The sequence below is a fragment of the Trachypithecus francoisi genome, unplaced genomic scaffold (assembly GCF_009764315.1).
Source record: "Trachypithecus francoisi isolate TF-2019V2 unplaced genomic scaffold, Tfra_2.0 Lachesis_group15, whole genome shotgun sequence".
NCBI classification, from domain to species: domain Eukaryota; kingdom Metazoa; phylum Chordata; class Mammalia; order Primates; family Cercopithecidae; genus Trachypithecus; species Trachypithecus francoisi.
In genome coordinates, this window is record NW_022681460.1 from 76,579,273 (window position 1) to 76,602,339 (window position 23,067).

The 23,067-nt window shown below is 34.9% G+C and overlaps 1 long non-coding RNA gene across 1 annotated transcript in view; it reads right to left on the reverse strand.

The window, feature by feature from the left end:
- Positions 1 to 9,780: 9,780 nt before the first annotated feature.
- LOC117097445 overlaps positions 9,781 to 23,067 on the reverse strand; it is a 29,391-nt gene continuing 16,104 nt past the window's right edge. The window contains exons 2-3 of the long non-coding RNA XR_004442936.1: positions 16,080 to 16,297; positions 9,781 to 9,915 (exon numbers count right to left, since the gene is read on the reverse strand). This is a non-coding gene — a long non-coding RNA (uncharacterized LOC117097445). The remainder of the gene's footprint in view (positions 9,916 to 16,079; positions 16,298 to 23,067) is intronic.

Below are 23,067 nucleotides of genomic sequence, written 5' to 3' on the forward strand. Positions count from 1 at the left end.
TGACTGTTTAAACTACTTAATTGTATCCTATTAATCCCAAACTACATGTACCCAACTCAACTTCCTCTTGGCCTGATTCTCCCAAGCCTAGAGACATTCTGGCACTACTTGAAATTAGGATAAGTTTGATGGAAGGGAAATATTTAAGAAATATGTTTATTGCTCCCCCCAAAAAATAAGTAACCAAACAAATGATATTTTAAGACAGAATAAAGAGAAGGCAGAATGCATGCTGTGGTTTGAGTATACCCAGAATTCTTGTGTTGAAAATGTGGTCATTGGTGTGGTGGTGTTGGGAGGTAAGGACTTTAAAAGGTGATTAGGTGGTTATAAGGAGTTAATGCTTCTCTTAGGAGATTGGGTAGTTCTGGTGGGAGTGAATTCTCATTCTCTCAGAACTGGATTAATTGCCTCATTGGTGTCCCTTTCACATCTGCCTGCTTTCTCTTCTTCTTCTCTGCCATGTTACGATGTAATATTCAAACCCTCACCAGAGGCTACAGCCATACTCTTAGACTGCCCAGTCTCCACAACCGTGAGCCAAATAAACTTGTTTCTTTTATAAATACATAGTCTCATGTATTCTATTACAGCAATGGTAAGCAAAATAAGGTACTGGGGATAATAATAGACTATCAGAAACGATAATATATGTGGTTTTTTAAAAAAAGATGTATGTAGTAGAAGAAACTAAAGATTTGTAAAACAGTGGAAATATCCTTCAAGGGAAATATTAGTTCCAGAAGCACACATCTATACTCTCTTAGTAAGACATAGGATTTAAACAATAGGATTAAGAGTTCTGCGATAAGGGGGGATACTGGAGATGTTCTACTAAAATTTCTGAGAACATATAATTCTATCTTTATACAAACTCTCTCAGAGAAAAGAAAAATGGGGAATAATCACCAAATGATTTTATGCATGAATATGGAATAAAAACTTTTAAACCAGTTGTGGCAAAAATATCTATAGATGTATTTTAAAAATACATCATGACTAAGATGTATCCAATGAATACAAAATGTTTTGCAGATAAGAATGTAGACATAATTTACCACAGTAGCAGATTAAAGGAGAAAAATATCTTAATAGATATATTCAAATTATTTATTTAAAAAATCAAAACCTATTCATAATTAGTCTTAGAAAATGAGATATAGAAACAAAACTGAATCTGATAAAGACTATCCAAAATCAATGGCTAAAATACATGTAAAGAAGAGTTCTCAGAAACATTGCTTTTAAAATCAGGATCAAAACAGATATCATCACTACATAATCCAGCATTGGCTATGAGACTCTTGCTGGTACAAGATTGTATTAAGAAGAAATTAGGGAAAAAGTAATAAACTGCCATTACTTGAGGATGGCAAGAGAAAAACAGAGTACTAGTTGAAGAACATTGGTGAAGTACGTCAATTTATAATTTCTATTCCAAAGCAATAAGTGTTATACAGGATACAATTTACAATAGCACAAAAGTAGGGCATGTTGAGGACATTTAGTTGAAATATAGAAAAAAAGTAAAAAATGTTATTGAAAGACACAAAAATCTGTAAGCCGAAAAGTAAACTATACTCATGGTTAAGAAGATCAAGTTTTTTTGTTTGTTTGTTTGTTTGTTTGTTTTTTAAAGAAAGAAAGAAAGTCATTTTTTCTTAAATCTATCCATTCATTATAATTTTGACTAAATTCCAAGTAAGATTTTGACTAGAAATTGACAAGTTAATTTTTAAAATTATGTATATAAATTTTTCTGATAACCCATGAGATTTCAACACTTACTTGAAAGTTATAGTAATCACTAAGATTGTGAAGTTAGTAAAGAAATAAAGAAAGAAAGCAATATTACAAAACAGAGTACTCTGAAAGTGAATCACATATGATAGGAATTGAAGATTTAATTATTCAATACATGATTCTGGGACAAATAGTTATTCATAGTGGAAAAAATAAAACAGTCACTACTTCATATCATGTACAAAAATCAATTGAGGCAAAACAAATTTTTTAAAGTACAATTTTAAAACTTTTGGAAGATATTAAAGAAAATATATTTATAACATTGTAATATGTTAGAATTTTTAATCAACTTCCCCAAAACAAAAATCATAAAGAAAAAGACGGACAAATTTTTCTGCAATAAAAATAAAAATTGCTATACATCAAAAGGCACTTAAAACATGACAACACAATCTACAGCCCAAAATGGATTGGTATGCAATATAGAAATTAATACAAACGAATATAAAAGAAAATGATTAAAGATAGGGCAGTTGATACATAGAGGAATTCACCGAAGATGAAACCTACAAAACCAATTAATGTTGAACAGATGCTCAACCACCTTGATAATTATGAAAAGACAAATTGACATACCCAGATATTTCATATGCAATCATAATGACAATATTTTAAACATCAGACAATACCAATAGATGGTGGATGGCGAGTACATACAAAATCTTACACAGTTGGTAGTGATGTATTGTATTAGTTTGAGCTGCCATGACAAAAATACCATAGGCTGGATAGCTTAAATAACAGATGTTTATTTTGCATAGTTCTGGAAGCTAAGAAGTCTAAGATCAAGGAGCCAGCTGATTTAGTTCCTATGAAGACATTCTTCATGGCTTTCAGAAGGCTACCTTTATGCTGTGTCCTCACATGGTGGGGAGAGAGCTCTAGTTTCTCCTCTTACAAGGGCACTAATCCCACCATAAGCTTCAACGTGTGGATTTTGCAGGATCACAATTAAATCCATAGCGTGTACATATGTTTAGCCACTTGGGGAGCAATCTGACAATATCTAGTAAAGTTGAAAAAACACATCCATCAACCTAGCAGTTTAATCCTAGAGAAAATCTCACACATATGCACAAGGAGACATAGAAGCATTATTCAAAATAAGGTAAAATAACAGAAGTTAACGTAAATCGCCGTTAAGAGTTAAAAGGAAAAATAAACCCTGGGATATTCAAACAATGGAATACTCTTTATCAGTAATACCTAAGGGTAAATATGGGATTGTTGTGGTAAGCCACCAACTTTTAAATGATTTGTTCCATTTCTAGCTAGACACAATGTTAAAGTCAGTTCTGTATAATTTCTAATTTTATTATATTTTAACTACACAATGATGTCCGTAAGCCATACTCAAAAGTGCTATTTTTTGTTGTTGAATTACTGAGCTACTACAAATTCGTTTTGTAGAGATGCCCATATTCAAGTGTTGAATGGGCAGCATTGTGTGAAGGCACATTTTGTATCAGCTCCTGTAAGCTCATAAAGAACTGTGATGAGTCTATGAGTAACACTGAATGTGATTCTTAATTATTTACTCATTTATAACATTACTAGGAGCTTATGTGGCTGTCTCTGGCTAGAAAAAAGTAGTTATGCTTGATGACTTAGATGATAGATGTAGTGCTCTCCCACAAACCCCATCACCACATACAAGCACACATACTCACACACACATACTTCATTGTTAATGAACGAAAAAGAAATATTAATAGTAAATCCACTAATAAGTATGCAACACTTAAAAGATCAAGAGGGAGCAGTTCAAATAAGTATCTGAATGAAAAGGGGCTATTTTACCTGCATCTAGTTATCCTGCATCTCCACCTGGTATGTCAACCTTGGCATATCAAGTAGGCAGAGGGCATTTTGAAGAGAGTAGAAGTCTTATTTTACACACAAGAGTAAGGTAATTTTATATTTGCTCTAACAGTGGATTAAGTAGTTACAGACTATTGTTAAGCTGCTAAAATAATCATGAAGAAGGATGGATAGAAGAACAGATCCTTGCAACAAACCCATGTTAATTACCCTTGCAGCTGGGAGATCAATTTGCATAGAGTCTTTGAAGCCTGTCAGGTATGAATTGAACCACTGAACTGCTACATTTATAATCCAGGCCTTGAGCTTATGTTTTTTCCCCTGAAGATATTGTTTCAGTCTACCAGGCAGCTTTCTTTATATAAAAGCACTCATTTCTAATTAATTTGCTCCTATATTTAACATACACAGAGACACACATATACCCATTTATGTCTTTCAGAGAAATTAATAACTAAATATGATTAAAAACATGGGTATTTAAATTATATATATGAAAGAATAAATATTTTGGGTACTGTTTTAGGTTTGGTTCTCAAAATCTGAGAACTCAAGAAGAATCTGAAGACATTTAAAGATTACAATTGGCTAATAAAAATGAGAGTATTCTAAAAGGCTTTAACTATGTTTACTCACTTAATATTCAGAACAGCCATATGAAGTAGGCAATTTGGCTTTTCTTATTTTACCCAAAGGGAAACTGAGGCACAGAGAACTACCATAAATTGACAAAGTCACTCAAGAAAATGGCAGGGTCAGGATTTGAATGCAGATAACGTTATTCCCAGCACATTCTCTGATCTTCTTCACCCTGCCTCTTCAAGAAAGTCGGCTCTCCACTGTTTATCCTAACAAATAATATTCTTTCTATTTAATTGCATTAATTTAAACAGGAAAAAGTGGGATTTCTTGGTATTTAGTAATAGTTAACATTGGAATAATTTTCCCATTTCTGGGCTTTGAAAATTAAAGAGCTAAGAGTGTTACAATGGAGAATAAACAATATAAAAATACGTGAGAAAAAACTCAAGTAATTGAATGAAATTTTCTTAACGTTAATGATTTTTTTTTTTTTTTTTTAGAAAATTTAGCAAAAATAGGATTTGGCAAGAATTATTCAATCAAGTTAAAAAATTTTTTGGAATGAATTATCACGAAAAATGACAGATAGCTACCTTAACTTAGAAAATGTCACTCTACCTTCTTTCAGGAATATTTTGACATTAGGGCAAGTCCTCTTTGAGTATGAATCTGCTGATTATGGCTCTAGTCATCTTTTTTTGCATAACCAAATCTTGTCAAAACAAATCTTAGTTATATGTGAATGCAAAATCTTCTAAAATCTGGCAAAATTATTTTTCATTGTTTACAGTAGTTTTCATCCCATAGAATTCCACTTGCCTTTTTCAAACTTATACAAAGCAGTCAGTTTCATTTTCATCAAAATAACAAATATTTTCACATTTATATTTCTGTAATTTTATTCATATTCAATTGGATTTCATAATTATTAATATAAGAATATTGGCATGTTTGTGAAAAATATAAAGTAGATTAATATTTAGTAGATGCTTACATATGGGGGGTAGGCATTAGAGAGTTGTTTATTAGCCACAAGTACCCAGTACTCTATAAGCATCAGTCAGCTCACACGGTACGGAGGGAATGGAGCTCTCTGGAGACCCAGAAAACCCTATCAAGTGCAGATCAGGAGTTTCTTCGGTATTTATAAAATCCTTCAAAAAATAGTGAGTTAGCCTATTTTACATTTAGAATGATGTAACTGCATAATGTTCACAAGCTCATATCACTCTGTATGTCATGAGGTTACCTCACTATGTGTATTTGTCATGTAGTTATATTTTCATGTTACCAGAACCTAATTCAAATGAGCTTATGTGTTAAGATGGATTCATTAATGCAAAGAACCTGAGTAAGACTAAAGTTCACCACATGGTACAGTGCATGCAAGAATAGGCAAACATAACTCCAGCCCAGGGAGGCAGGCTATAACTTAAAACGTGGCTAAATTGGCATAATTAGGGAGAATTGTTACTAATTTAGAAAAAAACATAAAGCAATGAGTACTCTCTCTTAGGTCACGTAAACACACATTAATTTCTGTAATATGCATAATATTCCATTAAATTGTATAAGTCCAAATGCTTGAATGTTGGCATATTTCCTGGGGGAGGATCCAGCTGACTCTTGGTAATCATAGAATTTACCTGGTTGAAATATACACGTGGGAAGAGAGATGAATAAGTATTAGAGAGTAGCCTACTTGCTAGAGCACCCGTGCCCACCTGTGATCATACCAGAGGGGTTTCTCTACATGAACAGAATTCGAGTTCCCAGAATTTTGTCTTATTTTCTTATAGTTGTAGTCAACTGAAATTCCAAGAATCTTAGAAAAAGATTTAATCACCCAATCTTGGGTTTGATATTCATCAGTAAGTCAATGACTGAAGTCACCTGAATAAGTGACTAATTTGTTAATTATTTTGGAGTACTTATAAATATTTACAATATATATACAGATGTGTCGCCAATAGCTTGGTAAGGGGGTAGGTTCTCCATGAGAAAAATTAAATCTCTGCCCACAACTGAAGTTCAAATGTGTAAAAATACATACAGTAGATTTAGGGAGAGTCTAACATCCATGCGACCCTCAAGCCACATCATCATAAGTAAGATTAGGCTCTCACGGGATTGGATATTCATTCACCACAGGAGGAATTTGCTATTAAAAGGCTCAGTGTGATGCTATATTTAAAGATACATAATTCTTGCCTGAGGCACTAATACAGACTAGGTTAGCAAGATCTCTGTAGTAAAATGGAAAGAATTCTGTAACTAGGAAAAATAAAATAAAATAAACCACAGTAAAGACTCAGGCTTGCCAGAAACAGCTATTGCCCTATCTCTTTTCTTTCATAATGTAGAATATTGAATTGATATTACACATCAGCCTTCTAATTTGGAATCTGATAAGGTGATTCCAATGTAACTCAGGTGAAAAGTGTAAGAATTTAAGGAGAATCTGAACAATGCACCGCCAAGCACTTCCTGTAGAAGTACTGGCATGCAAACAGAACAGAGGAAAACACATGCATGGGGCGGAAGCAGACAGAGTGCTCAACAAGCACTGAATGAGGATCTAATACACCAAATAATTTTCCAAAAATATTAATTAATTATAGACTGCTAAAATAAATAAGATATAGACCCCCTGAAAGAAGATATGAATCATGAAATGATAAAAATATGAGTTGAGATTAAAAATGAGATGTCTGAATGGGCAGTGAAAAAGTCATAAGGGCAATAGACATTTCTTAAAAAAGAAAAAATGTATAATTATCTGATTAGTTAATGTTTGATTTAACAATTTCTTTTTATTAAGCCTTATGGTCTAAGAGATCATCTCCTTATAAAGCAGCTTTTGGAATATTTATAAAAGCAAATCTCAGAATAAGGCACAAAGAAACCTACAAAACATACAGAAAGCAAACACAATGCCAACAATAATCTTTGTCCCAAGTACAATAAAATAGCAAAATAACAATAATAGAAACAATAGCAACAACCAAACAAAAAACCCAACATGACAGGTTTTTTCTTTTTAATATTCATATGAAATCTTAGGGTCAACAGGAAAAATCAAAACTATGTATAATTAAAAAGAGTATTATATGTCATATTTCCCACAACTCAAAATGTTTTCATTATTAAATGAGAAAAAGTAAAATAAAATTATATAATTACTTAAAATAAATTCAATTTAATAAATTCACAAAAGACAAGCATACAATCAGAAATAAAAAAATACAAGAAATTATCTTTTTAAATAATAAATAGGGCAATGAATAAATACTTTGAAATAGCAATAAAACAGACAACCTTACAAAGTTGAATTCATTAATACTATTAGACAAAAATCTACATAGCAAAGGCTCACAAACAGAAACGGTGGGAACTGAAGGCTTGCTGGGAAAATCTGAACTGTACGAAACTGCTGGAGGCTCAGAGTGCATGGCTCTGAGACGTAAAACATTCCATCAGGAACTAGTCAAAAGGGGCCCTCACACACTTGTGTTTTACCTCCACGGGTATGGGGGTTCTCACAGTAAACACCAGAGAAAAATTCCCTCGTGTTTCCAGCAGCGGGAGGGGAAAAGGAGCCATTTTGAAATATAGCAGAGCATTCTGTTCTTCTTAACAAAGCCTTCGCTTCACAAATCCTGTCCTCAGGAGACTCGAGTGAACCAGAGTCTAACCTGCTGGGGCGTTAACAGAGCCTAACTCACTTGGGAGAAGCGAAGTTCTGTCAGCTCTAACCTTCCATACGGGAAAAGGAAAATACCTAACTCCAACTCACCTGAGAGGAGGAAAAAACCGAGAAACACTCGTGAAATTTACAGTCCAGAGGCCTAAGTTCACTAAAAGAGTGCGACCTAATCATAGAACTATAGAATATTTGTCTTCCCCCTACGCTTCACCACATTGGTAAAGACTGCATTCCAAGTATCTGACATTCAGGAAAAGCTTCATCAGTTGTAACAAATGTACCACTCTGGTGGGGGCTGTTTTTAAAGCGGGAGGCTGTGCACATGTGAGGACAGGAGATAGGCTGTAAATCTCTGCCCCTTCTTCTCAATTTTTCTGTGAACCTAAAACTGTTCTAAAAAATAAACACTTAAAAAAGTCAGACGACATGCATTTTAAAATAAGAAATGCTGCCAATGCTAAGACAAATATTCCTGAGCATAGGAAACATGGAACAGTTTTGAATTAATTTTGTGAAGCTAACATTACTCAGGCTATGGCTATAGTGGAAAAAAACAAAAAAAGACAAGAGCAAAAGGAAGGAAGGAAGGCAGGCAGGAAGGAAGGGAGAGAGGAAGGAAGGGAGGAAGGAAGACAAGGAGGGAGGGAGAGAGGGAAGGAAACATTTTTTCATTCTACCCTGATAGAAACTTTAAAAAGCAATAAAGAGTGTGAGTAAACAAGAATGATGTTTATCTGAAGCTCTAAGCCAATATTATGCAAAATTGTGAAACACTTGAAGCATTCATTAAAGTGAGAAACAGCAACTATTACCAAAAGTACTAATATGTAATATTTCTTTGGAAGTTCTCACCAAAGGAAAAAGAAAATAAAAATAAATATAAGGTATAAACCACTGTAAAGAAGAAAAAAAAATTATTATGTTCAGATGCTTTCTAATTATAAATCCAAAGAATCAAATGAAAAGCATTTTAACAAATATAATTTCCCAGTTTCACATGTTCTAACCGATGATTGCTGATATGTAAGAAATTGTTTTACATCCACACCCACATACACAAATAAACTTAGGAAGAAACAGGCAATAATCTATTGGAAAACCTTTTAAACTAAATTGCATAAAAGAAAACATGAGTCAACAGACAAAGGAAGCATGAGAAAATTTATTGGAGTATATCTGCCCTGTTTCCACCAAATCAATAGATACATTTAATTTATAAGGACATAAATATAAAGTCTATCTATCTGGAAGAAAAAACTCGCAGACAGATTATTGAAAAAAATTTAACTTAAAGAAAAAATTAATTAAAAAGTTATTGTTCTTTTGTATTTCAATATGCACCATAAGGCTTCACTAATTTTTAAATGACTAAGAATAAAAATAGAAAGATCAATGAAAAATTTAAAAATTTCATCAAAGGGATCCAAGTTTAATAAAAAATTTAGAATAAAAAATATAATCAGTGTAGAATTTAGGGATAGTAACTAGATTATAGGTCATTTAATTCCCTCTTGATGGAATTTAAAAAAATTACTTAGTTTACATTGTACCTGCACACACCTCCCCGCTTCAAATATATGGATGGATTTACCATATCTATGCAAAAACTTACACAATAAAGGAACTAGAAGAAAATGTATCTCATCTTGGAGTAAGGAAGACTTCTCTTTTTTTTTTTTTTTTTGAGATGTAGTCTCGCTCTGGGCCCAGGCTAGAGTGCAATGGCGCGATCTCGGCTCACTGCAAGCTCCGCCTCCTGAGTTCTCGCCATTCTCCTGCCTCAGGCTCCCAAATGGCTGGGACTATAGGCGCCTGCCACCAAGCCTGGCTAATTTTTTTTTGTATTTTTAGTAGAGACGGGGTTTCACCGTGTTAGCCAGGATGGTCTTGATCTCCTGACCTCGTGATCTCCCGCCTCGTGATCTGCCCACCTCGGCCTCCCAAAGTGCTGGGATTACAGGAATGAGCCACAACGCCCGGCCGAAGTAAGGAAGACTTTCCTAGGCATAAATGTAGAAAAGAATCTTTTAAGGAAACCTTAGTGGTACTTAAATACACAAAATTAAACATTTCCATATGCCAAAACATTATAAGCAAAAAATTTAAATTTAAAATCAAATAAAAACATGGAAAATATATGTAGAGTATTAACAAGACTTAATATTGCTATATAAAAATGTCTAGGAAATTTGTATGATTGAGAAAAGATTGAGGTGAGAAAAGAAGCAGAAATTTCACGTATGAAGAAAAAAGCTACTAAGCATATGAAATTATATTCAACTTTATGAATAAAGAAAGCAATATACATTCAGCTAATGAAAAAATATTACAAATTACAGAATTTTCTTAAAAATTAAAATACCCATAGTAAGCAAGGTTTCAGTGAAATAAAAATATACACACTGCTGGTGAATGTGCACTGATGCTAAACTTAGGAAAGACATTTGACAAGTAATGGTTGGTTATATCATCTAGCTGAACGATTATACTTCCAGAAATGTATTTTATCAAAACCATCTGAAGTATATAAAATATTCATGTACTCGATATTTATTATATTGTTATTTATAATGTGAAAAAAGAATCAAGAAATATATTTTAATCCTCTTTAACAGTAGATTGGTTAAATAATGGATGGGCTATAAAAACAATGGAATATCAAATAGTCTTCAATCATTATATTTTAGAATAAAATATACCCAAATTAATTTTATTAGAGGAGCTATCTCTTCAAATGACACCTCAATGATATGGGAATAGCAAAACTGAGTACTGATGTAAACAAATCCACAGTATCTCAGTTCCCACTTGGCTTTGTCTCTACCTGCCCTTATGGTGGCCTATAGGGCACCCATATTTAAAAATAGTTGCTTTAGAACAGTACTTTTAGTGGAAAATAGGCTGGGTGCAGTGGCTCATGCCTGTAATCCCAGCACTCTGGGAGGCTAAGGCGGGCAGATTATGAAGTCAAGTGATCAACGCCATCCTGGCCAATATGGTGAAACTCCGTCTGTACTAAAAATACAAAAATTAGCTGGGCGTGGTGGCACACCCCTGTAGTCTCAGCTACTCGGGAGGCTGAGACAGGAGAATCACTTGAACCTGGGAGGCAGAGGTTGCAATGAACTGAGATGGCGCCACTGCACTCCAACCTGGCGACAGAATGAGACTCTGTCTCAAAAAAAAAAAAAAAAAAAAAAAAAAGAAAGAAAGAAAGAAAAAAAGAACAGAATGAAAATAAATGTTTTAGATTAAATGTTAAGGAAAAACTAAACAGGTTATAAAACAATATACACAGTTTAAATGTATACATATATGCATAAAATGGTTTAAAACTTTCCTTTAATACATATGGAATGGATGTTTTTAAGATTTTCTTTGTGTGTTTTTCTGTATTTTTTCACTATGTGGGAGGAGGCTGTATTATGATTCAGTAGGGGGAAAAAAGGTATAACCCCCTCACAAAGAGCCTGACTGCATAAAGCATAGGCATAGATGTGGGACTTTGGGATGTAAGGATGGGAGCTTGATGAGCTTTATTTGAATCTGGCAGTGGCAGCCTTTTCTATAACACCTTCCCATAAGTTTTGTGAAACTTAGAAAATAAATTTTCCTCTCTGACTAAAGCAGCAAAAAAAAAATTATTTTTCCTCGCTGTAAGCTAGAAAAATATTATTTCCTGTATGATTAGAAGAGAATGATCACGTAATTAGATGAATATTAACTGAGTCCTTCCCAAGATACATAGAAAATATTAAAAATGGCTGAGAAAAGTTATTTATCTGATCTTCAGCATGTTGCTATATTTTATATTTGTTTGTATTTCTATTTACTAATTTGCAAAATTAAATAATCATATATATGGAGCTCAAGCATCAACTTCCCATCTCTCTTTTTGGCTGTCACTCTCCAGCCAGTAAACATGGGAAAAGAGTGAGTTTGTTAGGCAGTTTGTCATGTGTCTGCTCCAGAGTTGTCATTTATTTAGAGTTTTTGTGCCTCTCTGTTCCTCTGTAGGTCACTGTTCACTTTCTATCAATTTCAGTCCAGAACAGCATGGTCTAGTGGAAATATAATGTGAATCATATGTGTAATTTAGTAGCTACATTAAAAATAATTTTGAAACAAGCAAATTACTTTTAACAAAATATATTATTTAGATGAGTATATCTAAAATATTAGTATTTCAACAAGTAATCAACAACAACAAAAATACTAAGACTTCTTTTCATACTAAGTCTTGAAATCTGGTGTATGTGTTTCATGTACAACATCTCTTAGCTGAGACTGGTCATAGTTAAGTTGTCACCTGAGGCTAGTGGCTGCCACAAAGGTCAGCTCATCTCTAGAACCTCTTCCTGTATTTTGACTATTTCTTCCTTTGCTATTTTCTACAATTCTGTTTAGAACTCTCCATTATATAACTTCATTCCATACTTTATTCCAAATTTCTCCTAACACACTTGTATCAGAATGGTTTGAATAATCTAAGTGGAAATATAATATATGAAGTAAGTAAAATAAAAGTATACAGATATAACTCCAAGAAAAATAAATTCTACAAAAAGTGGAATTTTGTTTTGTGATCAATCCGTTCCTTGCTGTGCCCTCAACTTTCATGTCTATCATTCTCTCAGAGATAATTTTCACCTTCTAACTTCCTCCATGTGACTCTTCACTTACCAATTAGGAAACACTGCTGCTTGCCTAGAGGAGCTGTCCTTACCTATATTTAGCACTCAACTGTCAATCAGACATGTCTGCTTCACGTCTGAGATGCTTGGATGAGACTCAAACCTCAGGGTAAAGTCACACTCATAAAGCATTGTGGTTTGTGAAGCTTCATGTCCCACAAAATGGTTTGAGAAGAGTGGAAGCACTTTAAGTAACCCCACTTTCTGTCACTCAATCAGTGTGATTCAGACTCATCCTTTTATTCTTCTAATTGTTATACCATAGTTTTTTAGAACACACATGCACACACGCAAACACTAACACGTATCCCTGCCTTCCCAGGACAAACTTGACTCTCAACATGAATGAAATGCAACCCAACTTATAAGATAATTTCCCATTTGCCTTATAATTTGCAAGGCTACACTCTCACAAAAGAGTGGGTACATCACCCCCGTGCCCTACAACTTGAAATTTCCCCCTTTAGATCCGCTAAGAGGAATGGGGTGCCACTGATACTTAACCAACACTGGAACCCCCTCAGCTGAACAATAAACAGGCTTCGGCTTTAAAGGTTTTTATTTTTCTTTGTGTGGTAAAGGAGAGCAATTTTTCTCCCCAGTATCTGTTTAATAGGGAGGTGGTCTAGTTAGTCCAACTTCATAGGTTAACTATGAGAATAAAAAGAAAGAACTGTAAAGTACCTAGTAGTAAGTCTAGCACGTGGAAGACATTCAGTAAACCTTAAAGCTGATAAAGTCTAATGAGAAGGAAGATGATGAGGATGACACGGTCATTGCTTTAGTTAGTTTACAATCAAACCTATTTTGCTATATTTTTCATAAAATATACTGTAAGTGGAAAATATTCATCATACTAGGCTCTTGTATTGTCCCTTCATGAAGTCAGTTTGTGGTAGTAAAAAACTTATTTTGCCTGAAAAATTAAAAACATTAAATAGTAGAGATGTTTTATTACCAGATTTAATTTTTATTCACTTCTATATTTTTCAGCAATTTATTTGGATTTCAATATAGAAAGCCAAAATATATCATTTTAGTGTCTTTAGTGGGACAATAAACATTATGAAAAATAAAGTTTATTTGATAACTACATACTAAGATAACTGTATACCAGCACTCATGACCAATAAACTGTATCAATCTAATTCCACCTTCAGGTAGTTGTAAAAACAAATCAAGCTTAGCTAAATAAAGTTCTTCTCTGTTTTCTTAAACATTTTGAGATTGAGTGGGATCTTATATCCCTTGATCTAATGAAAAGAAAGAAACACATTCAAAACCAATTTCTTTTTGGCTAAAAGACTAAGTTTATATAACAGAAAAATTTTCTTAATATAGCAGATTTAAAAGATAATTATCATGATTAATTATAATTCAAATGTAATCATGTACATTAGCAAAGAAGAAATTTGGACACAATTTTAGAAATTAAAAACATCCAATGTCTCTTCTCTCTCCCTGTACTTTCCTTTAATTACTCAAATGTCTCCAATCTTAAAATAAGTAAATAAATAAAAGTCTTGCTCCATTGCATTTGCCTCTATTGCTAATCTACCTCTCTTGTTTTCTTCACAGTCATACTTTATTCATTGCTTTCCATTCACTCTTAAACCACTGCAGCTCCCACTTTTACTCCACAAGAAAATATTGCCCTTTCAATAAAATCCCCACTGAAGTCAAACAAAATCTGTTGTGTAATTTAAGTCTTAACTTTTTCTCTCTATGGGCATTTAACATGTGACCATGACCACTTTCTTAGAGGTCTCTTCTCCTTTCTTCCATACCATCACTCTCTCTCTCCTGGTCACATCCAATCAATATTCTTCAAATGATTCTCTTCACGTGTCTTCAAATTTAACTGGTCTCTAGTGATCCATTTTCAATCAAAACTCTCTGTGAGAGATTTCATTAATTCCCATATTGTTACTACACATATGGTAACAGTAATGATTCACACATCTATATCCTTAAGTCAGACCTGTTTCTCTCTTTGACTTCAATCCTATAGTTTCACAATGATCCAGATGTCTCACTTGTATATTCAACAGATATTTCAAGTTCAAGACTTCCAAAGAAGAATAAATCATGCCTCACCCCTATTTGCTTGCTTCACATCCTGCCCCCTCATCTTGGTGTAAGAGACCACAAGTCTCCAAGTCAGGAATCTAGGAGTCATGTTCATTCTCTCTCCTTTAGTCAACTGGCCACCATGTTCTGAAAATGTTTTCCCCAAAGACCTCTTAGAGCTCCTTTTGTCTCCCTTCTGCCCTCCTACTGCTCCCATCCAGGCTTTTCCATCTCTCACCTGACCTAACAATTGCTTTTGCTTCCTAACTCATCTTATTGCAGCCACTTTCACATTCGTCTATACCCCCTGTCACCAAAACACAACCCTTTAATCTGTTCTCTTGATAGCAGTCATTTTATTTTGCGAAGATATAAATCAGTGGTGTTTCTCCTCCTGCTAAAATATTTTCATGGTCCCCAGTATCTACAAGTTAAAATACCAAGTTTTTGTATAGCGTAAGACTTCTCATGATTTTTACCTTCCCGTTACATTCTCCTGCTCTCTTCCCCCTGCACTTTGTACATGAGCCAAGTGAAACTACTAGCTATTTCCAGTTTCCAAATGTTTTCGTAAACCTTTATATTTGGCACCTGAATAGGACCTTATAATAAGATTTCAAGAAAGAATATTTTCAATATTAAATCAAAGTGCATCTATTATGATTTGTAGCCAATGACATATACCCACTAGTCAACATATAAAATAATATATGAAGAGGCATAAATAATATCATCAATTCTGTAGAAACACAGAGATAAAGAAAATCAATGAAAGAGATGTTAGGAAAAAAATCACAGAAGACAAAGGATCCAAGTTAAAAATGGAGGAATTATATTTTGAAAGATAGAGGGGCGTTGAGGGGACATTTCAGAAACAGCACTGACAGCAAAGGCACAAAAGTAGTTACTGTTTATGGGATAGTGAAAAAACAACAGATGAGAGAACAGAACACACGCTGGAAAGAGTGAAATAAGATCTGATAGGCGAATGCCAACAAAATGCAGAGGGCCTTGAAAATTAATGGATAGTGCGTGAAACCCTTAAGTAGAATAGTAATATAATTACGGTGATGAGTTTAAGGAAAAGAAATAGTCACTAAGCTGGTGAAGGTGCAGTTCCATAATACTGATGAAAGGGCATGAATGGAGAAATAGAACCCAGGGCAGTGAACGAAGAGTTCGTTGTTGAAGCTGTGAGTATCAGCTGGCTCTCCACAGTGAGTATGTTGAGGAAGGAGGGAGCAAGGACTAAACTGTGGAAATCAAGCAGAGTAAGTGAAGAGGAATAAAAATAAAAGGAAGAAATAGATGTAGAGTACTCAGCTGTTTTGTTTATGCTGCTATATAATTAACTTTCACAACATTTCATCCTGGAAAACAACAGCCATCTTATTTCTCACCGTTCTGTGGGTTGACTGGTGCTCAGCTCTGTGGTTTCTTTGCTGATCTTGCTTGGGGTCTCTAATGAAGCTGCAGGTAGCTGGCAGATGGGGTTTGCATACCTGAGACCTTGGTGGAAATGGCTGAAAGGCCACGCTAGCTGGAACACTGGGACAGCTATCAGGATGGCATGGCCTCTTCTCTTGCTCCGTGTGAGTACTGTTGCTCCTTGTGAGTACTGTAGAGATAATTTTTCCATCATCTCTACAGATGTTCTCTCCAGCAGGGTAGACAGACTGCCTACACGGAAGCTCAGGGTGCCTAAATGCACAAAAGCCAATGCTTCTAGGCCTTCTTAAGGTTTAGCCCTAGACCTGGCACAGTGTTAACTCGGCAGTATTCACCTATCAAATTTTATTTCTTTCGTTTTCCAGCATGCTTTCTCTTGAGTTGGTCTTCTTAGTATTTCGGAAGCATGTCCAAAATTATCCTGTGGCTTTTACTGATGGTCTTTGCCTTTTCTAAAATGTTTTTCTTTTTTACTCCCACCCATCTTTTCAAATATTAGTTGTGTCAAAGTGCATCACAGGGGCCATTCATATTCAATATGGGAGGAGGCTATTCAAGGGTGTCAGTTTTAGGAGGCATCTTTTCAAGTGGCCAGCTTTGAAGTCTCACTGCCACACCAGGACATAGGATATTTTCTGTAACTATTATTCATCAATGCATCACGGAAACATATGAGGAATGAATTATTATATCTTTTGACAAATGAAGAAACCGAGGCTGATAAATGTTACATTTGGATACTACTAACCAGTAGTAGCAGGTGGCTTTGTCAACCTCTGAAATGCTATTGTACATTATGCTAATTTGTAAGAATAAAATAATACCAATTTTGATAGAGATAAGGTAAAGGCTAGGAGTGAGTGTATGTTTCCATACTAAACTCTTAGTTTAAAGCAAGATCGTGACAAGAATAATAATCTAGGATAAAATATGCTATAAAGGTGCTGTGAGATTTCTTAAAATGAAAAAGTCCCTTCAAAGGCACCATTTTCTGTTGAGCCTTTGGGCAAGACACTTAGTTTTCACTTTACAAATGATAGTCACAGACCATGAACACCTTTTTAAATGCTATTTTTCAAGGCTGAGAGCAAGCGTTCCAATTATAAAAGAATTGATCTTGTTAAACTTATTCTTAAATTTTTTATTTCCTTCCCTGGTTAATTCAATTTCCCTTCAAATGCATGAATCATCAAGACATAAACATTCAGCCACAATAGAAGAGGATGTTACATTATTTGGATGTACCTGATAGAATTCAGACAGAATAGATTGAGCAGGGTCAAATGAAATCCTCTTAACAGCATACTTACAGCAACCAGTATGGTTACTGTTTTCTTGTCTTTATAAGACTTTACAAAAGATTTGTTATAATAAAAGAATGCACATCTCTCTTTGGTTATTCTGTCCCAAACGGTAGCAAATGTTAAGAGATGGAAAGCTATCATTTATCTGTGCTTAACACAGACCAAGATTTGTGTCGGAAAATTGCTCTCCACCTCAAGCAGTTTTTATAACAATTCTGCTAGAAGATATAGTATTATTCCATTTTTTACTGATGGAAAATAAAGCTCAGAGAAGTTAAGTGCCTTGTGCAAGTTTAAACAGTAAACAGCTGATCTTTCAAAGGAAATTACAAATTTGAATGCATAGCTAACTTCAAAGTCCTTCCTTGTTGACTACCTCTGAAGCTTTGAGTTTCATGATCATTTGTTACCATAGTCAAGAAACTGAACATAACACAAAATTAACATAACAATACCATAAAATCCAATATGTAGCAAGAATCAGAAAGATTTGAATTTGTAAGCTTTGGAGGTGTAGGTTTCTGGGAGTAGATGGAAGAGAGTATGAGAGGCACTTGCTCTTGGTTTTCAGAGAAGGAAATAGGAACAAACCAGACCCCAGAGACCCTCCCTTTTATCAGGACTTTGCTCATGAAATATTTTGGAATTGTCCTCTTCCTTACCCCCTACCATTTTAACCCAGAAATTTCTGACTGCACATTTGCCAAAGGGGTTTTACTATGGTAACCTTCAGGCCTACACAAAGAACACAGTCAAAACAAATAGCTCTCTTTAAATGTCATTATGGGGAGTAAAATTCTATGTGCTGTATTAATGGGCCTCCCACAGCTAAAACCTAGCATACCACTTTGAAAAATGTCCCCTGTGGGTATCGCTTAAACCAACAAAAGTGAGGGAATTTCAGAGTTAAGAGAAAATCCGATCTAGCTCTGGTGAAAATTAATAGAAGACAGAAGAGTATGAATAAAGAAGTGAGAAATCAGGGAAACAAATTAAATTTGCTTTGTTTTCATCCTCTTTAATGTTATTTTAATATGAAAGGCCTAAAGAGAGGGCTAGCTTTTTTTAACATGCAATTTCCTTATTTTTGAATTTAATAAATCTTTAATGGAAGTACAAATCCTGCCTTTGGCTTAAGAAATATAAAAAGAAGAGAGATATGTATTTTTCTTAACCATCAGACAATATTCATAAAAGATCAGAGCAATGCCCTAAGTAAATAATAAACCTACATTATTTACCCAGCGTGCACTGCTTACCTGATAAATATGTTGGTTGCTCATTTTTAAAGAACTTATTAAGGAATATGCAAATTTCAAAAGCCTATTAAGGAATTAGTTGGCATACCTAATAGATCTCTAGAGAAAATTTGACTCTTGATGTAAGTATATCTTGAGGATAGGACTGATGTATGGTTAGAAATCTTCATAAAATTATTTTAAAGCTTTCACTAGTTCCTTACTAAACCTCTACTTATTTGCTTATTGTATCTTTTTCAAGGCAAAAGAATTGGTTCTTGTTTTTCTTCCCCTGCCTGGAGCCTGAGGCAGCTCATTTCATTTATGCTCTGGCTCCCCAGGATAGCTGAGAAACTTCACTGTCCATATCCTACAGGGAGAAAAAGTGACATTGAGCATAATCAACACTGTCTCTAACCAGGATGCTTATGATATGGTAGTCTTTACGTTAGCTCTGCTTTGTTCCCACTCGTCTCTCCTTTCTTCCATACATATCCTCATAACTCTATTTAGAAATGGCCTTTGCAAAACCAAATTAACACAGTGAAAAGCTTAACCATGTGGTGCCCAACACAATAAGATCTGGAAGGTCTGTCGTTATTTGATGCTGAGGATGTATTTCCAAGTCCTGTGCCTCATCAGCAAGTAAAAATGTGACTCTAACTTCTTAAAAGATAGTCTGTGATTTATTTTCTGGAACTTAATAAAGAGTCACTCATCCGTTTGTGAGAGAGAACTGTCTGAGAAAACAGAATTGACTATCATATTATTTTTGAATTGTCTCATAGCTTCAACTCTGGAGAGATAACAGTGGGGTTGATGTAGAAATCATGCCTAAATGCTCCCTACCATGAATGACCACATGTTCCAGCATGGTATGGGTAGGTGCCTATTAAGTATTCCTTTGTAAATGTTTTGCTATTAATTAAAAGAGAAAACAGATTCAGAAATAAAGCCAGCTTCCATGAGTTCGTGGTACTCTTTTATAATAGTAAGAATCTGGGTTAAGTTGATCTCTCACTGAAATAAGCCTTAACATGTTGGCATGTGTTTAGCAGAGACAGCAGCAGAATAATGTCTGGGCCTTAACTCTTTCATATGCTTAAGGTGATTTTGATTATTTCATCAGAACTTTTTCACTCAAATTGAATGGTCATACATATATTATAGAATTTGTTGCTAAATTTTAATTATATAATATCTACTTATTTAATAAATGCTTATTGTGCCACTACCTTGTGCTAGGTTAGGCCCAGGGAATAAGCTAATAGACAAAACTCTTTCTTCTTAAGGATCTTATATTCTAGCAGTGGTTAAAAATAATAAAACCAGAGCAGAGAGAGAGGGAGATCGAGAGCAAAATAGAGAAAATGGTTGAAAATCACATTCTGGAGGTGGCCAGTGACAGTTCGGCATAGAATAGTTTGGAAATATATTTTAATGTATGCATGAAACTAATTGGAAGCAGAAAAGTCATAAAATCCAATTTACCTTTGAAAAGATTTACTCTGATGACTGTAAAAAATAAGAGGAGCAAGAATCAAATTAGGATCATAGAGGGGTTTATTGCAATAGTCTTAGCAAGCAATGTTGGGTTTTTGAACTAACATGTTAGTGTAAAAATTCTTCACAAATTGTTGAATTTAGGGGTTTTTTGTATTAACAGTGTTTGCACATCAATTAGATATGGAGTAAGTAGGAAAGGAAAACAATCAATCTTGGCCTTATCAAAAAGGGGGATTGCCAGTGCCTAGATACAGGTAAGCATTGACACTCATGAGGCTTAGGCCTCAGGACTCCTCCCTTTTACAGACTCTTTCCAAGACTCTTGTCTGACCCTAAAAGTGCATTCATGTTGTTACATATTTTTTATACCTTCCAAAACTAAACTGATGGGTTCAGACTACCGTCTCTTTACCCTGGGTCACATCGCCCCTAAGGTCAAATGGCATTGCAGTAGTTGTAGACATTTCTGGATCCAGCTAACAGGGAGTTGCGCTGGGGATTGCGCTAAATTGTTAAACATGGTTCCTAATAAATCACTCCTTTTTTTGTCCAGATCCCTTTGCAATGTAACTCTACTGCTCCCTCCATCAAGAAGTAGGGTCTATTTCTCCACCCCTTGAACCGGTCTGGTCTTGTGACTTGCTTTCATCAGTAGGATGTTGCAGAATTAAAGTCTTAAAGCCCTGTTTGGAGAAAACAGATACTTCTACTTTCAGTATTGGAATCCAGTCTCTACAAAAAGAGGTCCAGGCTAGCCTGGGGAGACAGAGAACGTGTGGAGAAAAAGATCATAGTGAACGGACTACCATATGGAGAGTGAAGTCACATGGAAGCGAACCACATTGCCCCAGTTTGACAGTAACAGCAAAGCCCCGTTTATTGAGAATGAAGCAATCTCTTAGCCCGAATGAAGTCACCTCAGCTGACATCACATGGAATAGAGACAAGTCATCCCCACTGAGCCACAAATATCCAACCAACAAAACTATAAGCAATAAAATGTTTACTGTTTTAATAATGTGGGACTTTTTTTTTCTTGCATAGCTGTAGATAACTTCTATAGGATAATTTAGTTTGATTTCAGTAGAATGTATTAATGTGGTCTGTAGTCTCTTTAATATATGGTTAGGTTGTTGCTTTCTCTTCATGTGTGGGACTGGGCTACAGGCATAGCCATGCCTCCCATTGTACTGACTGTCCTGGCATAATGACACCAACGTACAGGGCCAGAAATGCTACAACGAAATGAATCTGTCCTGTGATGACTGGCACCCAAAGTATGTGAGCATTGGATGAAAAACAATACAGAAATGTACAGGGCCAGAAAAACTACGAGGAAAAGTCTTCCCAGAATTAGCTGTGTAAAATTCTAAGTGAAGGATAGGTTCTTATCAATAATTGATCAAAATGGAAGTTATTAAAAAATACAAATTATCCATTTGCCATGTAATTTGTATGAGACTTACACACAATGAAATTTACCAGAAATGTGTGCTTCTTGGGCACAAACCTATATCAAAAGAACATAAAGTAAGTATATTTGAGAAGGATCATGCTCAACAAACACTTCGTAGATATTTTTTCTATGAGACCCACAGCTTCTAAATATGACAACAATTTTGAAAATTTTTATGACATCGTCAATGACTACTCTGAAGCTAAAGTAAACTTTCTAAATTGTCAGGTATTTAAATTTTATTTTAGTTTATTTTTATGGTTAATTTTTTAAAGAAAGGATTATGCTAGAGACAAGAATGAATATCATTTTATTGCTTCTATAAAAAATATTATAAATTGTGTAATATGGAGAAGTGACCATAAATATGTGGCCAAAAATAGGAAAAAAATTGTACAGACATGGTTGAAGCAGTTGATTCTTTCAAATATTATGTTATTTTCTGGATTTTCTGATTTTGCAGTTCTTCACCTTTTAAAATTTTGTAATTTATTGTTGTGATGTCTCATTTTAAAGAAATAGACCGGGCATGGTGGCTTACACCTGTAATCCCAGCACTTTGGGAGGCCGAGGCAGGTGGATCACCTGAGGTCAGGAGTTCGAGACCAGGCTGGCCTGGCCAACATGACAAAACCCCATCTCTACTAAAAACACACACAAAAAAATTAGACAGGCATGGTGGTGGGCACCTTGAATCCCAGCTACTTGGGAGGCTGAGGCAGGAGAATTGCTTGAACCTGGGAAGTGGAGGTTGCAGTGAGCTGAGGTCTCCCCACTGCACTCCAGCCTGGGTGACGAAGTGAGACTCTGTCTCAAAAACAAAAGGAAAAAAAAAGAAAGAGAAAAAAGAAATAGTTATGTTGCAACATAATTTTGAATTTATATATTTTAATTATTTTTCCTAACAAAAGCTGTCTAAATGGTATAAATTTCAAGCCTCAAAAAGTCAAGCTATAACCTTGGTGGTGCCATGTACCATAATTAGAACACTGAATTTAATATTGAAGGTATAAAAAGGCTTTGGAAATTGTAATTTGCTACCTAAGCATGAAGTCTTGCCATCTTTATGTTTCCTTTCCAAAAAGCACTGAATGCATCCCGTGTCTAACTGTGTAAAACAGCTGAGATGTCACTGCTTTCCAATCTCTTGAAGGACAAGTGCTCATCTCAGCTCATCTTGGACCCCACTTTAAAACCCAGGGGAACCGGTAAGTGTTCTAGGCTACACAGTGGAAAGGGAAATATACAAACAGGGCTGAGGATATCTTGAGACACAGCAGCCATCAACATTTTAGGATGACTGACAAGCAATAGTCAAGGAGCTCCCACTGGGCAACCCTTCTCAGCTCTAAAGAGAAGAGCCAGCGCAAATCCCCAGCCCTGCTGTGACGTGGTGCTCACCTGGTGGTCAGTAGGTGGTCTGAGGCATTGGCTC